The following is a 20,595-nucleotide window of genomic DNA, read 5'->3' as shown; positions in this document are numbered from 1 at the left end:
AGCTTACTAATTTATGGTATACATAGTTCATATACTCACATATATCTGGCTTACCAGGACAACAAGGGACTTGAGTGCTCAGATACAAGGATAGGAAGGGATTAGATATAGGAGAAAAATAAACAGACATACACTAGCTACCATAAAACATTGCCCCTTTAAGAAAGACTGGCCTCTCCTGACTAACAATGCCCGCATAGAAATTAACCCATTCAGACCTCACAAAGCACTGCAGAAAAAACAGTTACAAATATTGCTTATCAGATGTAACCCTAAATTCCTTCAGCCCCTCTTAGCCACATACCCACATCAGACCACAGAGGTAACCCTAAATTCCTTCAGCCCCTCTAAGTCACATACCCACATCAGACCACAGAGGTAACCCTAAATTCCTTCAGCCCCTCTTAGTCACATACCCACATCAGACCACAGAGGTAACCCTAAATTCCTTCAGCCCCTCTTAGTCACATACCCACATCAGACCACAGAGGTAACCCTAAATTCCTTCAGCCCCTCTTAGTCACATACCCACATCAGACCACAGAGGTAACCCTAAATTCCTTCAGCCCCTCTTAGTCACATACCCACATCAGACCACAGAGGTAACCCTAAATTCCTTCAGCCCCTCTTAGTCACATACCCATATCAGATTTCACATTTAACCCTAAAGTTCTTCAGCCTCTCTTAGTCACATACCCACATCAGACCACAGAGGTAAACCTAAATTCCTTCAGCCCCTCTTAGTCACATACCCACATCAGACCACAGAGGTAACCCTAAATTCCTTCAGCCCCTCTTAGTCACATACCCACATCAGACCACAGAGGTAACCCTAAATTTCTTCAGCCCCTCTTAGTCACATACCCACATCAGACCACAGAGGTAACCCTAAATTCCTTCAGCCCCTCTTAGTCACATACCCACATCAGACCACAGAGGTAACCCTAATTTTCTTCAGCCCCTCTTAGTCACATACCCACATCAGACCACAGAGGTAACCCTAAATTCCTTCAGCCCCTCTTAGTCACATACCCACATCAGACCACAGAGGTAACCCTAAATTCCTTCAGCCCCTCTTAGTCACATACCCACATCAGACCACAGAGGTAACCCTAAATTCCTTCAGCCCCTCTTAGTCACATACCCACATCAGACCACAGAGGTAACCCTAAATTCCTTCAGCCCCTCTTAGTCACATACCCACATCAGACCACAGAGGTAACCCTAAATTCCTTCAGCCCCTCTTAGTCACATACCCACATCAGACCACAGAGGTAACCCTAAATTCCTTCAGCCCCTCTTAGTCACATACCCACATCAGACCACAGAGGTAACCCTAAATTCCTTCAGCCCCTCTTAGTCACATACCCACATCAGACCACAGAGGTAACCCTAAATTCCTTCAGCCCCTCTTAGTCACATACCCATATCAGATTTCACATTTAACCCTAAAGTTCTTCAGCCTCTCTTAGTCACATACCCACATCAGACCACAGAGGTAACCCTAAATTCCTTCAGCCCCTCTTAGTCACATACCCACATCAGACCACAGAGGTAACCCTAAATTCCTTCAGCCCCTCTTAGTCACATACCCACATCAGACCACAGAGGTAACCCTAAATTTCTTCAGCCCCTCTTAGTCACATACCCACATCAGACCACAGAGGTAACCCTAAATTCCTTCAGCCCCTCTTAGTCACATACCCACATCAGACCACAGAGGTAACCCTAAATACCTACAGCCCCTCTTAGTCACATACCCACATCAGACCACAGAGGTAACCCTAAATTCCTTCAGCCCCTCTTAGTCACATACCCACATCAGACCACAGAGGTAACCCTAAATTCCTTCAGCCCCTCTTAGTCACATACCCACATCAGACCACAGAGGTAACCCTAAATTCATTCAGCCCCTCTTAGTCACATACCCACATCAGACCACAGAGGTAACCCTAAATTCCTTCAGCCCCTCTTAGTCACATACCCACATCAGACCACAGAGGTAACCCTAAATTTCTTCAGCCCCTCTTAGTCACATACCCACATCAGACCACAGAGGTAACCCTAAATTCCTTCAGCCCCTCTTAGTCACATACCCACATAAGACCACAGAGGTAACCCTAAATTTCTTCAGCCCCTCTTAGTCACATACCCACATCAGACCACAGAGGTAACCCTAAATTCCTTCAGCCCCTCTTAGTCACATACCCACATCAGACCACAGAGGTAACCCTAAATTCCTTCAGCCCCTCTTAGTCACATACCCACATAAGACCACAGAGGTAACCCTAAATTCCTTCAGCCCCTCTTAGTCACATACCCACATCAGACCACAGAGGTAACCCTAAATTCCTTCAGCCCCTCTTAGTCACATACCCACATCAGACCACAGAGGTAACCCTAAATTCCTTCAGCCCCTCTTAGTCACATACCCACATCAGACCACAGAGGTAACCCTAAATTCCTTCAGCCCCTCTTAGTCACATACCCACATCAGACCACAGAGGTAACCCTAAATTCCTTCAGCCCCTCTTAGTCACATACCCATATCAGATTTCACATTTAACCCTAAAGTTCTTCAGCCTCTCTTAGTCACATACCCACATCAGACCACAGAGGTAACCCTAAATTCCTTCAGCCCCTCTTAGTCACATACCCACATCAGACCACAGAGGTATCCCTAAATTCCTTCAGCCCCTCTTAGTCACATACCCACATCAGACCACAGAGGTAACCCTAAATTTCTTCAGCCCCTCTTAGTCACATACCCACATCAGACCACAGAGGTAACCCTAAATTCCTTCAGCCCCTCTTAGTCACATACCCACATCAGACCACAGAGGTAACCCTAAATTCCTTCAGCCCCTCTTAGTCACATACCCACATCAGACCACAGAGGTAACCCTAAATTCCTTCAGCCCCTCTTAGTCACATACCCACATCAGACCACAGAGGTAACCCTAAATTCCTTCAGCCCCTCTTAGTCACATACCCACATCAGACCACAGAGGTAACCCTAAATTCCTTCAGCCCCTCTTAGTCACATACCCACATCAGACCACAGAGGTAACCCTAAATTCCTTCAGCCCCTCTTAGTCACATACCCACATCAGACCACAGAGGTAACCCTAAATTTCTTCAGCCCCTCTTAGTCACATACCCACATCAGACCACAGAGGTAACCCTAAATTCCTTCAGCCCCTCTTAGTCACATACCCACATAAGACCACAGAGGTAACCCTAAATTTCTTCAGCCCCTCTTAGTCACATACCCACATCAGACCACAGAGGTAACCCTAAATTCCTTCAGCCCCTCTTAGTCACATACCCACATCAGACCACAGAGGTAACCCTAAATTCCTTCAGCCCCTCTTAGTCACATACCCACATAAGACCACAGAGGTAACCCTAAATTCCTTCAGCCCCTCTTAGTCACATACCCACATCAGACCACAGAGGTAACCCTAAATTCCTTCAGCCCCTCTTAGTCACATACCCACATCAGACCACAGAGGTAACCCTAAATTCCTTCAGCCCCTCTTAGTCACATACCCACATCAGACCACAGAGGTAACCCTAAATTCCTTCAGCCCCTCTTAGTCACATACCCACATCAGACCACAGAGGTAACCCTAAATTCCTTCAGCCCCTCTTAGTCACATACCCACATCAGACCACAGAGGTAACCCTAAATTCCTTCAGCCCCTCTTAGTCACATACCCACATCAGACCACAGAGGTAACCCTAAATTCCTTCAGCCCCTCTTAGTCACATACCCACATCAGACCACAGAGGTAACCCTAAATTCCTTCAGCCCCTCTTAGTCACATACCCACATCAGACAACAGAGGTAACCCTAAATTCCTTCAGCCCCTCTTAGTCACATACCCACATCAGACCACAGAGGTAACCCTAAATTCCTTCAGCCCCTCTTAGTCACATACCCACATCAGACCACAGAGGTAACCCTAAATTCCTTCAGCCCCTCTTAGTCACATACCCACATCAGACCACAGAGGTAACCCTAAATTCCTTCAGCCCCTCTTAGTCACATACCCACATCAGACCACAGAGGTAACCCTAAATTCCTTCAGCCCCTCTTAGTCACATACCCACATCAGACCACAGAGGTAACCCTAAATTTCTTCAGCCCCTCTTAGTCACATACCCACATCAGACCACAGAGGTAACCCTAAATTCCTTCAGCCCCTCTTAGTCACATACCCACATCAGACCACAGAGGTAACCCTAAATTCCTTCAGCCCCTCTTAGTCACATACCCACATCAGACCACAGAGGTAACCCTAAATTCCTTCAGCCCCTCTTAGTCACATACCCACATCAGACCACAGAGGTAACCCTAAATTCCTTCAGCCCCTCTTAGTCACATACCCACATCAGACCACAGATCAGACCCAAGGGCACTTGTGAACTTCTGTACATTTCTATTGCCACATTTATGTCTAGTTGAAACAGGTAGAAGTTTTACTGAAATAGTATTACAAGGAGAATGAGCTTTATTTTATTGCATGTTGAGATGCTAGATTTCTGTTACTATGTTTATTATATTTTAACTTCTGTTTTTACTATTATCTAAAGTGTGTCATACTTTCTGACAGTCTGACGATAAATCTGTTACATATTTTGATAACTAATATTTTATATACTGAGTGCTACATTATAGATCATTTTGTCACATATTGCACAACATGCACAACATTTTAATGTGAATGGGAAGCTGGCTAGGTATATGATAACATTATATTTAATAAAACAAATGTAAGCGTGTATTTTTGTGCTTCAAAATTCAATATAATGATATGATCAGATTTCCTCAAAAGGTGTGAGCCTTTGAAAGAACATGTAGGTTGCCCTGTTAGCAGAACTACAAACTTTAGGCTACGTACGAATTAAGCTACACATCACTATATAGTAACAACCCTGTTGGCACAATGTTTAGATCACATGTAAGCAAAATGCAGTGACATATAATATGGTAGCCTCCATGTAATTACAGCAATTACTTTCTATGAAAAACGCTATTCATACTATAGTGGAGTATCCAATGTATATGACTCCTGTTATGGACCTTCCTCTTTACAGCTGCCTTGACCTGCTGTAAAAACCATCCTCAATAAAACTGACCGGTAGATTTATCAATGTCCATCGCACATCGATAAATGCCGACAGCATACGCTGTCAGCATTTATCGTTGCAGAATTTATTTATCATTGCACAATCGGCCGCTAGCAGGGGGTGTCAATCAACCCGATCATATCCGATTGCTGTCCGCTGCCTCATCTTCACCTTCAAAATCAAGCTCTCCTGCTCTTATGAATTTTCAAGTTACTTTAGCAAGTTTAAAGGGACAGTCTACAATATAATGTTTATTGTTTTACCTATTCCCCAGTTTTGCACAACCAACACGGTTATATTAATATACTTTTTACCTCTGTGATTACCTTGTATCTAAGCATATTCTGACAGCCCCCTGATCACATGACTGTGACTATTTAAAATCTATTGAGTTGCATTTTGTATTGTGTTGTGCTAACTCTTAAATATCTTCCCGGGCGTGAACACATTGTTATCTATATGGCCCACATGAACTATCAGTCTCTTGTTGTGAAAAGCAAATACAAAAGCATGTGATTAAAGCGACACTGAACCCAATTTTTTTTCTTTCATGATTCAAATAGAGCATGCAATTTTAAGCAACTTTCTAATTTACTCCTATTTTCAATTTTTCTTTGCTCTCTTGCTATCTTTATTTAAAAAAGAAGGCATCTAAGCTTTTTTTTTTGTTTAGTACGCTTGACAGCACTTGCTTAATGATGGGTTAATTTATGCACCAATCAGCAGGAACAACCCAGGTTGTTCACCAAAAATAGCCTGGCATCTAAACTTACATTGATAATAGGAGTAAATTAGAAAGTTGCTTAAAATTGCATGCTCTATCTGAATCATGAAATAAAATGTTTGGGCTCAGTGTCCCTTTAAGAGGCTATCAATAGAGACTTTGAAACAGGCAGGCTTAAATGTTATAAAGTATATTAATCTAACAATGTTGGTTGAGCAAAGCTGGGGAATGGGTAGAAAAAGCGTTATCTAACTTGTTTAACAATAACAATGTTTGTGTAGACTGTCCCTTTAATGCACCTGCACTTCATATTTATAAGATATTGTTTCCCTGAAGTGTGCAAAGCTAAACTTGGTAAGGAGGATAATAATTTCCGTTTCTCAATTTATTTTAATTTTGTTAAAAGCTTGCAGTAAACAAGTTCTTAACCCCTTAACGACACATGTCATACAGAGTATGTTACACAAACTGGTCTTTAAAGACCAGCGACGTACCCTGTACGTTGTTAGGGGTTTAAAGCGGCTAGAAGCAATCGTGATATTGAGGCATCACTGCAATACCTTTTTTCCAAGACCGATGCAGAGAGAGCCACTCTGTGGCCCTCTCTGCATCGGCCAGCGATGGTGCAGATCATTAGTGGGTGGGAGCAGATGCAGGGAGGCGGGTGGGCCGCCCATTGCTACCAGGCATCCGGTTCCTGTATGTGCAATGTGAAGGCCAGGTGCCTGGAGCGTGCGGGGGGGCCTGCACGTTCACGCAGCAACCACTGCCACCAATCATATTGAATGGGAAGCAGGGAGAGAGAGGGGGGGAATAATGATCAAAGAATCTGGGAGGGGGAGAGGGAGGGGGTATTGAGGGGGGGCAGCTACACTACAGAAAAATGCAAATTTTATAAAAAAAAAATAAAAAAACTTTTTTTGGGAGGAAAACTGGGTACAGGCAGACAGCGGCCAGTACCCAAGATGGCAGCAAATAGGTAGTGGGGGAAGGGTTAGAGAGCTATTTGGGGTGATCAGGGAGGGTGGGGACTAAGGGGGGGTCCATCACAGCTGAACAGATATAAAAAAAAAAAAAAAAAGACTTTTATTTTAGTACTGGCAGACTTTCTGCCAGTACTTAAGATGGCGGGGACAATTGTGGGGTGGGGGAGGAAAGAGAGATGTTTGGGAGGGATAAGGGGGTGGGATGTGTCAGGTGGGAGGCTGATCTCTACACTAAAGCTAAAATTAACCCTTCAAGCTCCCTACAAGCTATCTAATTAACCCTGTCACTGCTGGGCATAATACAAATGTGGTGTGCAGCGGCATTTAGCAGCCTTCTTATTACTAAAAAGCAACGCCAAAGCCATATATGTCTGCTATTTCTGAAAAAAGGGTATCCCAGAGAAACATTTATAACCATTTGTGCCATAATTGCACAAGCTGTTTGTAAATCATTCCAGTGAGAAACCTGAAGTTAGTGAAAAAGTTTACAATTTTTTTTTATTTGATCGCATTTGGCGGTGAAATGGTGGCATGAAATATACCAAAATGGGCCTAGATCAAAACTTTGGGTTGACTACTACACTACACTACAGCTAAAATTGACCCTACAAACTACCTAATTAACCCCTTCACTGCTGGGCATAATACAAGTGTGGTGCGCAGCGTCATTTAGCGGCCTTCTAATTACCAAAAAGTAATGCCAAAGCCATTTGTGCCAGAATTGCACAAGCTGTTTGTAAATAATTTCAGTGAAAAACCTAAAGTTTGTGAAAAAGTTAGTAAAAAAGTGAACAATTTTTTTATTTGATTGCTTTTGGCAGTGAAAGTGGCATGAAATATACCAAAATGGGCCTAGATCAATACTTTGGGGTGTCTGCTAAAATATATATATACATGTGAACGGTTTTTCAGGGATTCCTGACAGATATCAATGTTAAAATGTAACAGGCAAATTTTTTAAAAAATGGTTTGGAAATAACAAAGAGCTACTTGTACTTATTGCCCTATAACTTGCAAAAAAAAAAGCAAAGAACATGTAAACATTGGGTATTTCTAAACTCAGGACAAAATTTAGAAACTATTTAGCATGGGTGTTTTTTGGTGTGTAACAGATTTTGGGGGTCAAAGTTAAAAAAAAAGTGTGATTTTTTTCAATTTTTTATCATATTTTATTTAAAAAATGTATAGTAAATTATATGATATGATGAAAATAATGGTATCTTTAGAAAGTCCATTAAATGGCGAGAAAATGGTATATAATATGTGTGGGTACAGTAAATGAGTAAGAGAAAAATTACAGCTAAACACAAACACAGCAGAAATGTGAAAATAGCTCTGGTCCTTACGGGAAAGAATTTTAAAAATGGCCTTGTCCTTAAGGGGTTAAAAATAAAATTATATATATATATGTATATATACAGTATATATATATATATATATATATATATATATATATATATATATATATATATATATATATATATATATATATATATCCATGCCTATATAATGTGCTTTTGGCCCCAGAATAAACGGAACATTTGCTAATGATAACCTGCCTGTGTGTGTTATTTTGGTAATTGTTTCCCGGACGTCCGAGAAGGTCACTGTTTTCCTCCAAGACTCATCATCCAAATATTGCCCCGGGAGAATTCCTAACAGTCTGGTGTCAGAAGTGGGATAAGACCAGGAGCCTTCGACAGGGTGAGTAATTTTGTCTATATATTGTGACTTGATTTCTGTGCCCTGTAGGAGGCCCATTAAGGTCGTTACCCAGTTAGTTGGGGAATTTTTTGTCTTTGGTAGAACCCGGGTGGGTAAAAGAAAAAGTGTCTAGGGAGACCTCCACGGAATTTAAGGTTTAGGTTCAATTTGGCCCTCTGTAGTCTTGGTTGAGACCAGTACCTTATTGCTGCTATTTATGTTTTGTCTTGTCATTGTTATTTGCTGCTATATATGTTATATGTTTTGTCTTGTCGTTGCAACTCTATTATAAGTACATATACGCAGGTGTAAGACGCACCGTTTACCGTGTCGAAGGCCACCGCCTAATGATACGCGGATAAACGATAGCACGGTGACACCTGTATGGAATGTGCACTTTCGCTTCATATTGTAATTGTTCTGTTATTTGAGTCATATGTATCATGAAATTATTTGTCTTATATGTTGTGTACTACTCATATTGTATACTGTTTGTATTTTAATATTGCGATTCTATTATGAGGACATAGACACAACTTGTGTCCTGTGTTCACTATCGCTCACAATTTCTTATTGTATTTTCATTGCATATTTCATTGCTGCTACTCTATTATAAGGACATAAGGTTCATCCTGTGTCTACTATTGCATGAGCTAGTGGAGACAACAACTGACTTTAAGTACTAAGATACTCCGTCCTGGCTAGCAGTTTTGAAGACTACATGTAACAGTGTATGAAACAGCTGTTGTTAGTGACGGATTAGTCGGAACTTGCCTCCATTAGACGCTAAATCCCTTTGATTGTGTGTGTGTAAAGGTATTACTGGTCAGGGGTCATGGGGACCGGTCAAAGTAAACAAGACCAAACTTCGGGAGAAACATGTAAACAATTTGTGGCTAGACAAGAGGATGTAGGGTGGGGAATGGTCATCCCATTCGTAGATGACGTAAGTGGCTGGACAGAGTATATAGACCCAAGAAATGCATTTCCAAGGGGTGGTTGCAATTGTAAATTTCATAAAGACATGTTAAGAGGTTTATGTTTGGGAAATGAAAAAGCATTTGATTTGTATACAGGAGATCCCGATTGGGACATGCAATACATGAGACAAGCTGCTGAGTATTGGTTAAAATATTGTGACGGATATAAATCCAATGGTAATAATAGACACAGTAAAATAGATAAATCTAAACTTTCTAGAATTATTTTACGTCCTCCTCCAATAGTCTATTCGAAAAATGTCCCAGATACAATGGCCACTGCCCCTATGGCTGCGCCACCGCCATATGCGGGAATATATCCAAGTGTTACTAATTATAATGACGATGATTTAATTGTGGCTTACAATACAACCAGAACACGTCCACCCCCTCCACTTAATGGAGATGTACAGGGGGCTGAGGCACCTGATGACGTAAGTGTCCAGGAGCCTCATAGAATTGAGCCTGGTCCTAGGAATGACCAGGGTGGTTGGGCAAGAGAAGCACCAAATTTTGTAGTTACATCTAGTGGCCGTGTTAGTAGTCGCCCAAGGAGATATAGTGACTCTGACTACTGCCCACGTCCAAATGTAACTTTGCCAGTCCATGGAAATCACACTCCCGAGTCTCCGGACGTCTCTGTCCGCGATGAGACCAACCAACAATTAATGCCTTGGGCACCACAAGCAATACAAAAACACGAAGATGCAAACTGGGCAGACCCCCGCTGCATCTCCGGCACCAGTGCCATAAGTACTATGCCATATTTAATTGCTGGGGACCAAATGATTATCAAACCCCTCACGGCAGGTGAATTAAGTGATATTACTAGGGACTGCCCCGACCCTTTAAGACAACACGCTGCCTGTATCCTTCACCTTAAACGGTATTTACAGGGAGCCATGTATACACAAACTGACATTAAAATGATAATTGATAAAATGTACAATTACCATGAAAATGATGAATGGAATTGGGCTAATGTTCCTACAATACACATAAATGACGCAAACACCTCAGTCACTTCATATGGTTTAGCAAACCCAGTGACTAGGGCAACCATGTGGACACAATTAGAAACTGAAATAAAACGCTGTAGTAAGACACAACAATCTATGAGTGCAGTTTTAGCATGCAAGCAGAAACCTGGCAAGGCAATTTTAGACTTTGCTAAAAGATTTTTTAAATGCTGGGCAGAGGAAGGAGGCTTATCCTCCGAGGAAGGCATGGCTGTGTTAAAGAATCAGACTATGTTAGGGTGTATGACACTGGCAGACAGCCTTTTGTTAAAACAACTCATACCCGACTGGCCCAAAATGACCTCAAAGGAATTATTATCAGCTATTGAGTCCCGTCACGCTGCAGGATGTTTTGATAAAAGTGTTAAGGGTGCATATGTTCAGGTTAATGATAACACACTTCCACGCCATAGGCAAAGAGGGGGCAGAGTTATCCAAGAACATAGACGCAACATGTGTTTTAATTGTGGGGAAACAGGGCACTGGAAAAATGAATGTCCCCACCCGCCCCGTAAGGGCAGGGATAACTTTTATCCTAGGGACAACCACCGATCACACTCATACTCACCACCCAGACGTGACAACCGACCACCACAACACAGAATACAATGGCCATAGGACTGCCCGGAGGGAGGCACCCTACTCTTACCCAAGGTTACATCGTATTACAATCGTGAGCCCTTCGTTACTCTTAACATAGAGGGCTCCGAATTACAATTCCTCGTAGATACGGGAGCTACTTGCTCCACTATCTCGGGCGAATTATACGATGGACCCTTGCAAGAGTCTAATCCCTCTGTGGGAATCACAGGTGTGCCAATTCCTACCTTCCGCACTCCACTCCTCACAGTTCAAATACCCGACTCTCCCAAAACCTTGTCCCACTCGTTCCACATTATCCGGGGTTGCCCCTTTTGTCTCCTTGGTCGAGACTTGATGGGTAAACTGGGAATAATGATGACAATATCACGGAACGGTGGCATGACGGTCGACTTTGACCTCAGTGAATCAGGCGAATCGCCCGAGGAATCACTGTCGTCGGAGACGGCCATGTTGAGCAATCAGATATATCAGGTTACTGACCATGTCCGTAACCTACCTTCAACCACAGATTTTCACACTCTCTTTGACAGCGTTCCCCCTACCTTATGGTCAACGGGACCATATGATACGGGGACCATCGACTGCACCCCATATAGGGCAACGTTGCGTGAAGACTGCTCCCCAGTTTTCATCAAACAATACCCTATTAGTGACGACAAACTGGAGGGCATAGGCCCCATGATTAAAGTATTTCTGGAGAAAGGTATTCTGAAACATACCATCTCTCCGTATAACACTCCCATTAACCCCTTGCCTAAGCCGGCGGGTGGTTACCGTTTTATTCAAGACCTAAGGGCAGTGAATAAATTAATTATACCTCTCCCTCCCTTAGTCCCGGATGTGACCGCACTACTTACGGCCATTCCACACAATGCAGAATTTTTTTCTACCATTGATTTGGCTAATGCTTTCTTCTCTATACCCGTTGATGCGGACACTCAGCAGTTGTTCGCATTCGTGTATAGAGGGGTTCAAATGACGTGGTCAAAGATGCCCCAAGGCTTCACGGACAGTCTGGCCGCATTCGGCCTAGTCCTCAATACCATGCTCAAGAGCTGGACCAGCCCCTGTGGTTCCGTCCTTTTGCAATATGTTGATGACCTGTTATTGTGTAGTACTTCATACGAGGCAGGGGAAAAGGACCTAGTGGACCTTTTGTTGTTCCTCGCCCATGAAGGGCTCAAGGTGTCTAAACAGAAACTACAAATCTGCCAGCCACAAGTTGAGTACTTAGGCTTTGTCCTGTCCAAAGGCAAACGAGAACTCAGTGCAAAAAGAGTAAAAGCCCTCTCTAAACTGCCAAAGCCTGCCACTCCCAAAGAAATGCTGACCTTTCTTGGGATAATAAACTATTGTCGACAGTGGATACCAGACTGCTCCCACTACGACTCAATCCTCCGCACCATTTGCCACAGTGACTCTCCACCCACAATTCACTGGACAGAGACTCTGACCCATGCATACAATGAACTTGCCAGGTCCATCACCACATCCCCTGCCCTCGGCCTACCTGACTACACAAAGCCTTTTCATTTGTACGCAAGGGAAAATTGTAAAACCATGGCGGCTGTCTGTGCCCAAGAGCATGGTAGTAACTCTTTCCGTCCTGTAGCCTTTTTATCTAAAAAGCTGCCCATCCCTGTGCAGAGTATGCCTTCATGCCTGCGATCCCTCGCAGCGTGTGCCATGGCCGTTGAGATGTGTGAACCTATCATACTGGGACACCCGCTTGTTTTACATACCTCCCATCAGGTTCTGCACCTCCTTAACAATCTTCAAACACAACACATGACTGCCCAGAGACTTAGTGGTTATGAAATACTGCTTACCAGTACTTCTGAGTTAACCATTAAGTACTGTGCAACTAACTCAGGCCCTGCGTCTATTCTCAAGGCCTTGTTATCCTCTGACGTACCACAATCTGACCTCCCCCTTCACGACTGCATTGCACTCATTCACTCCAGCACAACACCACGCCCTGACCTCCGGGACACCCCTATTCCGGGGGTCCCTGACGTCTTTGTGGACGGCTCATGTAGCCGCCCAGATGACCACACGTACCTTGCAGGATACGCAGTGGTCCAACTTCCCGACATTGTCATTGAATCTGCCTCTGTCATGCATAATTCTGCTCAGGCAGCTGAATTAATAGCCCTCACTCGAGCCTGTGAACTTTTTGCTGATGCCTCCGTAAATATCTATACCGACCCCAGATATGCCTTTGGAGTGGTACATGATTTCGGCATGATTTGGAAACAAAGAGGTTTCAAGTCTGCTGACGGTAAAAGCATCAGTCATACCACACTTATCACAGAACTCTTACAAGCCATCCTGCTCCCAAAAGAAATAGCTGTCATACACTGCCGAGCACATACTAACCTTAACAATCCTATTGCTAGAGGTAATGCATTAGCTGACACAGTAGCCAAACAAGCAGCCAAGGTCTCTCCATTGCAAGACAGTGTTTACCCCATGCTTGTGGCACCCTCTCTGGTCGACGATGTGCTCACATCGTCACTACAGCAGTTTGCCACTGTCACTGATATCAAATACTGGGTCTCTCAGAAACTCGAATTAAACCCCCAAGGGTTTTATTCAAAAGAGGGGAAAGGTGGGACAGTCATTGGTATCCCTGAAACCAGTGCACCCATTTTTATTTCACAAGCCCACGGTGTCAGTCACCTGAGCATCCATAACACTCTAGCGTTAATCAAACCTTACTTCTGTATACAGAATCTACAGTCACATGTACAATCTTACATTAATCGTTGCATCACTTGCCTGCAAACTAAACACAACAACAAACCTGCAAAACATGACCACCTAACACCACCATCCGCACCCTTCACTCACCTGCAGATAGATTTCACACACATACCTAAAACAGGAACCAAACAGTTTTACCTGTTGGTCATAGTTGACCAATTTTCTCGCTGGCCTGAGGCCTTTCCTACCACTAGGAAAGACGCAAAAACAGTAGTGAAACACCTTTGCACTGATGTCATTCCCAGATTTGGTTGCCCCCTGCAGATTAATTCAGACAACGGCCCAGCTTTTGTTAGTAAGGTATTGCAGGAATTGGTAGCTCACTTACAGATAAAATAGAAGTTTCACATACCATACCACCCCCGGAGCTCAGGGGTGGTAGGAAGGATGAACCAAACCATTAAGGAAAAACTCCTTAAGGCCACGGGAGGGAATTGGGTCAAATGGCAGGATCATTTACCTGCAATATTAGCTGAGGTACGGATGTCCCCAAGTAAATCCACTCAGCTGTCTCCTTTTGAGATTTTGATGGGTAGACCATTCCCCAGCCCTTGGCACAGGAACCCACACATAGTCACTGGTGATTTAGATTTAATCAGGGAACGATATGTACATGAACTAATCTCTGTTTTGAACGGCAACTATGGTGATGTGGCCTCTCACTTTCCTCTTCCCTCACAGGAACCAACCCACAGCTTCAAGGTCGGAGACACAGTGTGCATCAGACAGCTGAATAAAGAAAAGAAGGGAGGCTTCCCATACGGTCCACCTACCGAAGTTGTGGCCATCACTCGTACATACCTGCAACAACATGATCGCCACTCAAGGGTCCTACTGCTTGGTGTACTGCTGCCTCCTCTCCTCTTTTGCTCTTGATTGCAATACCAGGATGGATAATAGCCTCCTGCTATTATGAGACACCGAACGAACAATATGGCAGTGCCCCTGCTTGTAATTACTTCATCACTCCCTCTGACTCACCCCCGAAACAAAACACAACCAAGAACTCAACAACCCTGCCAACACCACATGTTCCAGCCCTCCGTAGAGCCCGAAGGTCAGCAGCACCTACCCTCAAAAATGGCCATTATACAAACCACATCACCACTCTCCACAACCTTTTGGTACAATTCTTCAAATCTCCATGTTGCCACTTATTCCTTTGACTATTGTGACATTGTTCCATGCCCCGGGGATGTATCAACACAGTGTACCATGTACCAAGATATCCCTTCCAGGTCTGTCTATATGTGTATAGGGGAGGATGATGATAGGAGTAAGGATTGTAAATACTGGAATGCTGATGGGTGGGATGCAGATGCAGGCCTTAGATGGGCAACTAGTGTATTAACCGAGAAAGATAGAAATAGGAGATCCTTAATGGAAAGAATGACCCTTTCTAAGTCCGGAATTTGCCTTTCGGCAGGTAAACCCGGACAGAGTATGAAACTTGCCTTGATTATTGAAAACCCCAGTCCCATTGATAGTGGCCCTTATATGCTCTCTTTTTGGGATAGAGGGGCCTTATCCGAAGTTAAGGGTAGTTTCCAGCTTCAAGATATGGTTAATTCCTCTGAATGGAACAAAATTGTCACTACAATTTATCAAAACCATGGTCAAACCCTGATTAATACCCAGTCCCCATCTCAGGGCATGATCGCTATGGCTGATCCCTCACCAAGAGATACTATGGCCTTAGAAACAGGTTATTCAGACAAAAACCTTTGGTTAGAATGGATGGCCTTTTCGGCCAAACAATATAATAGATCAAATTGTTATGTTTGTGGTAATGCCCGCCCCCATTTAGGTACTGTCCCCCTTAACATCCCTAGTAACGCTGAGTCCTGCTTTCTCAGCCTGTATACTAATACCATTGTTAATCAGTCAACCTGTATTGCCTGGAAGGAAAAATACCCCATCATTACTAAAACCCCACACCTCAGTGAGGGAATTACTATATATCCTGGTAACTACACTTGCTATAGGGGTAGAGGTAAAGGTAGATTCTTAGGTAACTTTACACCTGGGTACTGTTATAAGTACAGTAACCTCAACACCCATAACCACACTCAGTCATTGGGTGACATATATTGGATTTGCGGGGATATGAAAATCCGCATTAGACTAGTGGGACAATGGTCTGGGGAATGTGCTCTAGCAAAAGTTATCATGCCTCTCCACATTTTAGGTGTAGATGACATAAACATAGGTGTAGATGACATACACATACACACTCACCGCACCTCCTCTCATCGTACACGGAGACAGATTAAGGCTATCCCAGGTAGTTTTGACCCCCATGTATACATAGACGCTATAGGGGTCCCAAGGGGGGTCCCAGATGAATTTAAGGCCCGTGACATGCTTTTAGCAGAGAAAGGAGGGGTGTGTAAAGTCATTGATGATCAAACTGGTGGGTCTTGCTGTACATTTATACCAGATAACACAGGTCCCACTGGGAAAGTAACGCTTGCTATTAAGAAATTGGAAGAATTGTCTATTGAATTAAAGAAAAACTCAGGCATTGATAACCCCTGGGATAAATTCTTCACTGGTTTAGGCTTCCTAGAGTGGCTAAAAAATATTGGTACCTTTATTGTTTTCATTGCTTTGTTTATACTATTCTGTTATTGTTGTTTTAAGATAGTTGTTTTCTGCATTGCTAAACATACACGCCTGTCTCCCCCAACTCCTATCTCCCAGTGTGCAGAATACCTGCAGGTTCTACCACACCAACCTAATAGAAATCGACAACATAGGCGATACCATCTTGCTAATACCACATACCTTAATGTCCCATTTCACTCCAGACGCTAGTCCAGTGGTAGTCATTGTTATGACTAAAGAGGGGAATTGTCAGGGAATATTACTTATTTGTGTTGCACACTTTACCCATGTATTTAATTTACATTATCTATAATGTTATGCACTGCTGTGTTCTCATTGCACTCCATTCGTAATATCTTTTCTTCTAAAAAATATTATTTCTTCTAAAGCACTTGTAATATCAGTTACATTTACAAATGTCAGTTACTGAGCTGTCTGCGTCTCTCAACAGGAAATTTAGGTACTTTTTTTTTACAAACTTAGATACTTTACAAAGCCAAACAAACCCAGGTGCTTTTTGTAAGCTAAAACCGCAAATGTCACGGACCATTACCCACCTACATTGTTTTCCTGTAGCTGCAAAATATACATTTTTCCTGTCTGTACTTTTTACAGATATTATTTTGTATTATGATATGATATGCTGTACGCCAAATAAGGCCATTAGGAAATATATTACTGTATTTTGCTTAGCCAATAAGATGATGTTACGTATCAGATGCCTACGTGCATCCATGCCTATATAATGTGTCCCACCCCTTGCGCTCTCTCCTTCCCCCTCTCTTTTGCTCTCTCTCCCCCCTCTCTTTTGCTCTCTCTCTGCCCCTCTCTTTTGAGCTCTCTCTCTTTCCCCCCTCTCTTTTGCGCTCTCTCTCTCCCCCTTATCTTTTGCGCTCTCTCTCTCTCCCCCCTCTCTTTTGCACTCTCTCTCTCCCCCTCTCTTTTGCGCTCTCCCCCACTCTTTTTCTCTCTCTCTCTCCCCCTCTCTTTTGCACTCTCTCTCTCCCATCTCTTTTGCGCTCTCTCTCCCCCCCACCTCTTTTGCGCTCTCTATACCCTTCTCTTTTGAGCTCTCTCTCTCCCTCTCTTTTGTGCTCTCTCTCCCCCTCTTTTGCTCTCTCTCTCTCTCTCCCCCTCTTTTGCTCTCTCTCTCTCTCCCCCCTCTCTTTTGCGCTCTCTCTCTCCCCTCTATTTTGCGCTCTCTATCTCCCTCTCTCTTTTGTGTTCTCCCCCCCCCCCCTCTTTTGCGCTCTCTCCCCCCTCTCTTTTACGCTCTCTCCCCTCTCTTTTGCTCTCTCTCTCTCCCCCCTCTCTTTTGTGCTCCCTCTCTCCCCCCTCTTTTGCTCTCTCTCTCTCTCCCTCTCTTTTGCGCTCTCTCCCCCTCTCTTTTGCGGAATCTCTCTCTCTCCCCCTCTCTTTTGCGCTCTCTCTCCCCCTCTTTTGCTCTCTCTCTCTCCCTTATCATTTTTTGTGCTCTCTCTTCCCCTCTCTTTTGAGCATTCTCTCTCCCCCATCTCTTTTGCACTCTCTCTCCCCCTCTCTTTTGAGCTCTCTCCTCCCCTCTCTCTCTCCCCCATCTCTTTTGCACTCTCTCCCCCTCTCTTTTGAGCTCTATCTCCCCCTCTCTCTCCCTCCCCTCTCTCTCTCCCTCCCCTATCTTTCTCCCCCCTCCTCTCTCTCTCCCTCCCCTCTCTCCCTCCCCCTCCTCTCTCCCTCTCTCTCTCCCCCCTTCTCTCTCTCTCTCCCCCCTCCTCTCTCTCTCCCTCTCTCTCCCCCCTCCTCTCTCTCCTCTCTCTCTCTCCACCCTCCTCTCTCTCCCCCCTCCTCTCTCTTCCCCCCTCCTCTGTTTCTCCCCCCCTCCTCTCTCTCTCTCCCCCTCTCTTTTGAGCTCTCTCTCCCCCTCTCTCTCCCTCCCCTCTCTCTCTCCCCTCCTCCTCTCTCTCCCACCCTCCTCTCTCTCTCCCCCCTCATCGATCTCTCCCCCCTCCTCTCTCTCTCCCCCCTCCTCTCTCTCTCCCCTCCTCTCTCTCTCCCATCCTCTACTCTCTCTCCCCTCTCTCTTTTGTGTTCTCTCTCTCTCCCCTCTTTTGCTTTCTCTCTCTCTCCAACCTCTCTCTTGTGCTTTCTCTCTCCCCCTATCTTTTGCGCTCTCTCCCCCCCTCTCTTTTGCTCTCTCACTCTCCCCCTCTCTTTTGTGCTCTCTGCCCTCTCTTTTGCTCTCTCTCTCACTCCCCTCTCTTTTGCACTCTCTCTCTCTCCCCCTCTCTTTTGCGCTGTTTCCCACCTCTCTTCGTGCTCTCCCTCCTCTCTTTTGCTCTCTCTCTCTCCCCCATCTCTTTTGCGCTCTCTCCCCCCTCTCCTCTCTCTCACCTCCTCTCTCTCCCCCTCTCCTCTCTCACCTTCCCCCCTCTCCTCTCTCTCCCTCCCCCCTCTCCTCTCCCTCCCCCTCTCTCCTCTCTCTCCCTTCCCCGCTCTCCTCTCTCTCCCTCCCCCCTCTCCTCTCTCTCTCTCCTTCCCCCATCTCCTCTCTCTCCCTCTCCCCCTCTCCTCTATCTCCACCCCCCCTCTCCTCTCTCTCCAACTCTCCCCTCCTCTCTCTCCCCTCCTCTCTGTCTCTCTCCCCTCTCTATTTCGCGACTGTGACCGGCCACGCCCCCTTCATGCCCGGCCACGCCCCTTTCAGGCCATTCACGCCCGGCCATGCCCCTTCACGCAGGTCACGCCCTGCTCATGCCAGGCCACTCCCACTTCTGCCGCAGATGATGGATCAGCTAGGAAGTAGGACTCAAAGGCCAGGTGTGTTTGTCCTCGTGCTGTCTTTACTGCGCATGACAGCTTCGGACAAATACACTTGGCCTTTTGTATAATAGGATATATATATATATATATATATATATATATATATATATATATATATATATATATATATATATATATATATATATATTAGGAAATGCTATAATGTTTTCAGATACAATGACAGATTTATCCTTCTACTTCTAATCTAAGTAATTTTACAGTCTAGAGAATAAATGTCAGGGAAGGACAAAGATGATAATGCTGTTGCCTCTTCTCACTAACACAGAATAATGTAAAACTGTGAGTAATAATTAGGATTGTTTCATGCTGTAATTTAAAGTAAAAACAATTAGCTGGGGAAAAATACACTGTAAGCTAATTCTGATCTCTGTAACAATCATTTATGTGTGTGAATTAGAATAACAATAGCTTTTATTTTTATTCTGAGTATTTATTTTCTGTAAGTGAAAACCATAACTCTTTAGATTGCGCTCGTGCATTCTCCTTTTACGCAACAATCCTTTCTGCTTGAGAGCTGTAGTTAACAGTTATGCGCAACATAAAAGTTTTACGAAATATTTCCAAAATACATTACAAAGAATAATTACACTCATATTAATAATGTCTAATAAAATTATTTAAAAAAATATTGCACACAAACATTATAAGGGCTCAAAGATACAAGATTGTTAAAAAAAAAAAGCAGACAAAGGGATTTTATATTAACATATATACACATACAAATAGAAACATGGATTTATATGTATAGATGTTTAACTATGGAGATAATAAAAATATTTTACATTTCAATCTCATGCACATTAAACATATCTCAGAGGGATTTTCAAAAATATATTCGCATATAGATCTCAAGATATATAGACATATCTTTTTATAGTGATATATGTATATGAATATATATATATATATATATATATATATATATATATATATATATATATATATAAGAATATGACAAAAGAAAGATCAATAAAGTGAGGGATTACAGCACTCTTTTAGAATTACCAAGCAGCTGAATATCTAGATACTAGCACACACAGCACCAGAAAAACAACTATTGACAAACAGTTATATTACAGAGTAATATTTATTTGGCCCCAAATGAACCAGACTGTGGCAAATGCCTTATTAAGGAGATATATGCATGTGTCATAGAAAATAACCAGTGTAACAAATTATGGTAAGGCAGTGAAGTATAGAAATTATATACATCAAAAAATTGGTTATGTTTATTCAGTCAATATTCTTAA

This window comes from Bombina bombina, chromosome 1, assembly GCF_027579735.1.
Source record: "Bombina bombina isolate aBomBom1 chromosome 1, aBomBom1.pri, whole genome shotgun sequence".
Classification (NCBI taxonomy): domain Eukaryota; kingdom Metazoa; phylum Chordata; class Amphibia; order Anura; family Bombinatoridae; genus Bombina; species Bombina bombina.
The sequence above is the reverse complement of the archived record's forward strand: the minus strand, read 5'-3'. Positions refer to the sequence as shown.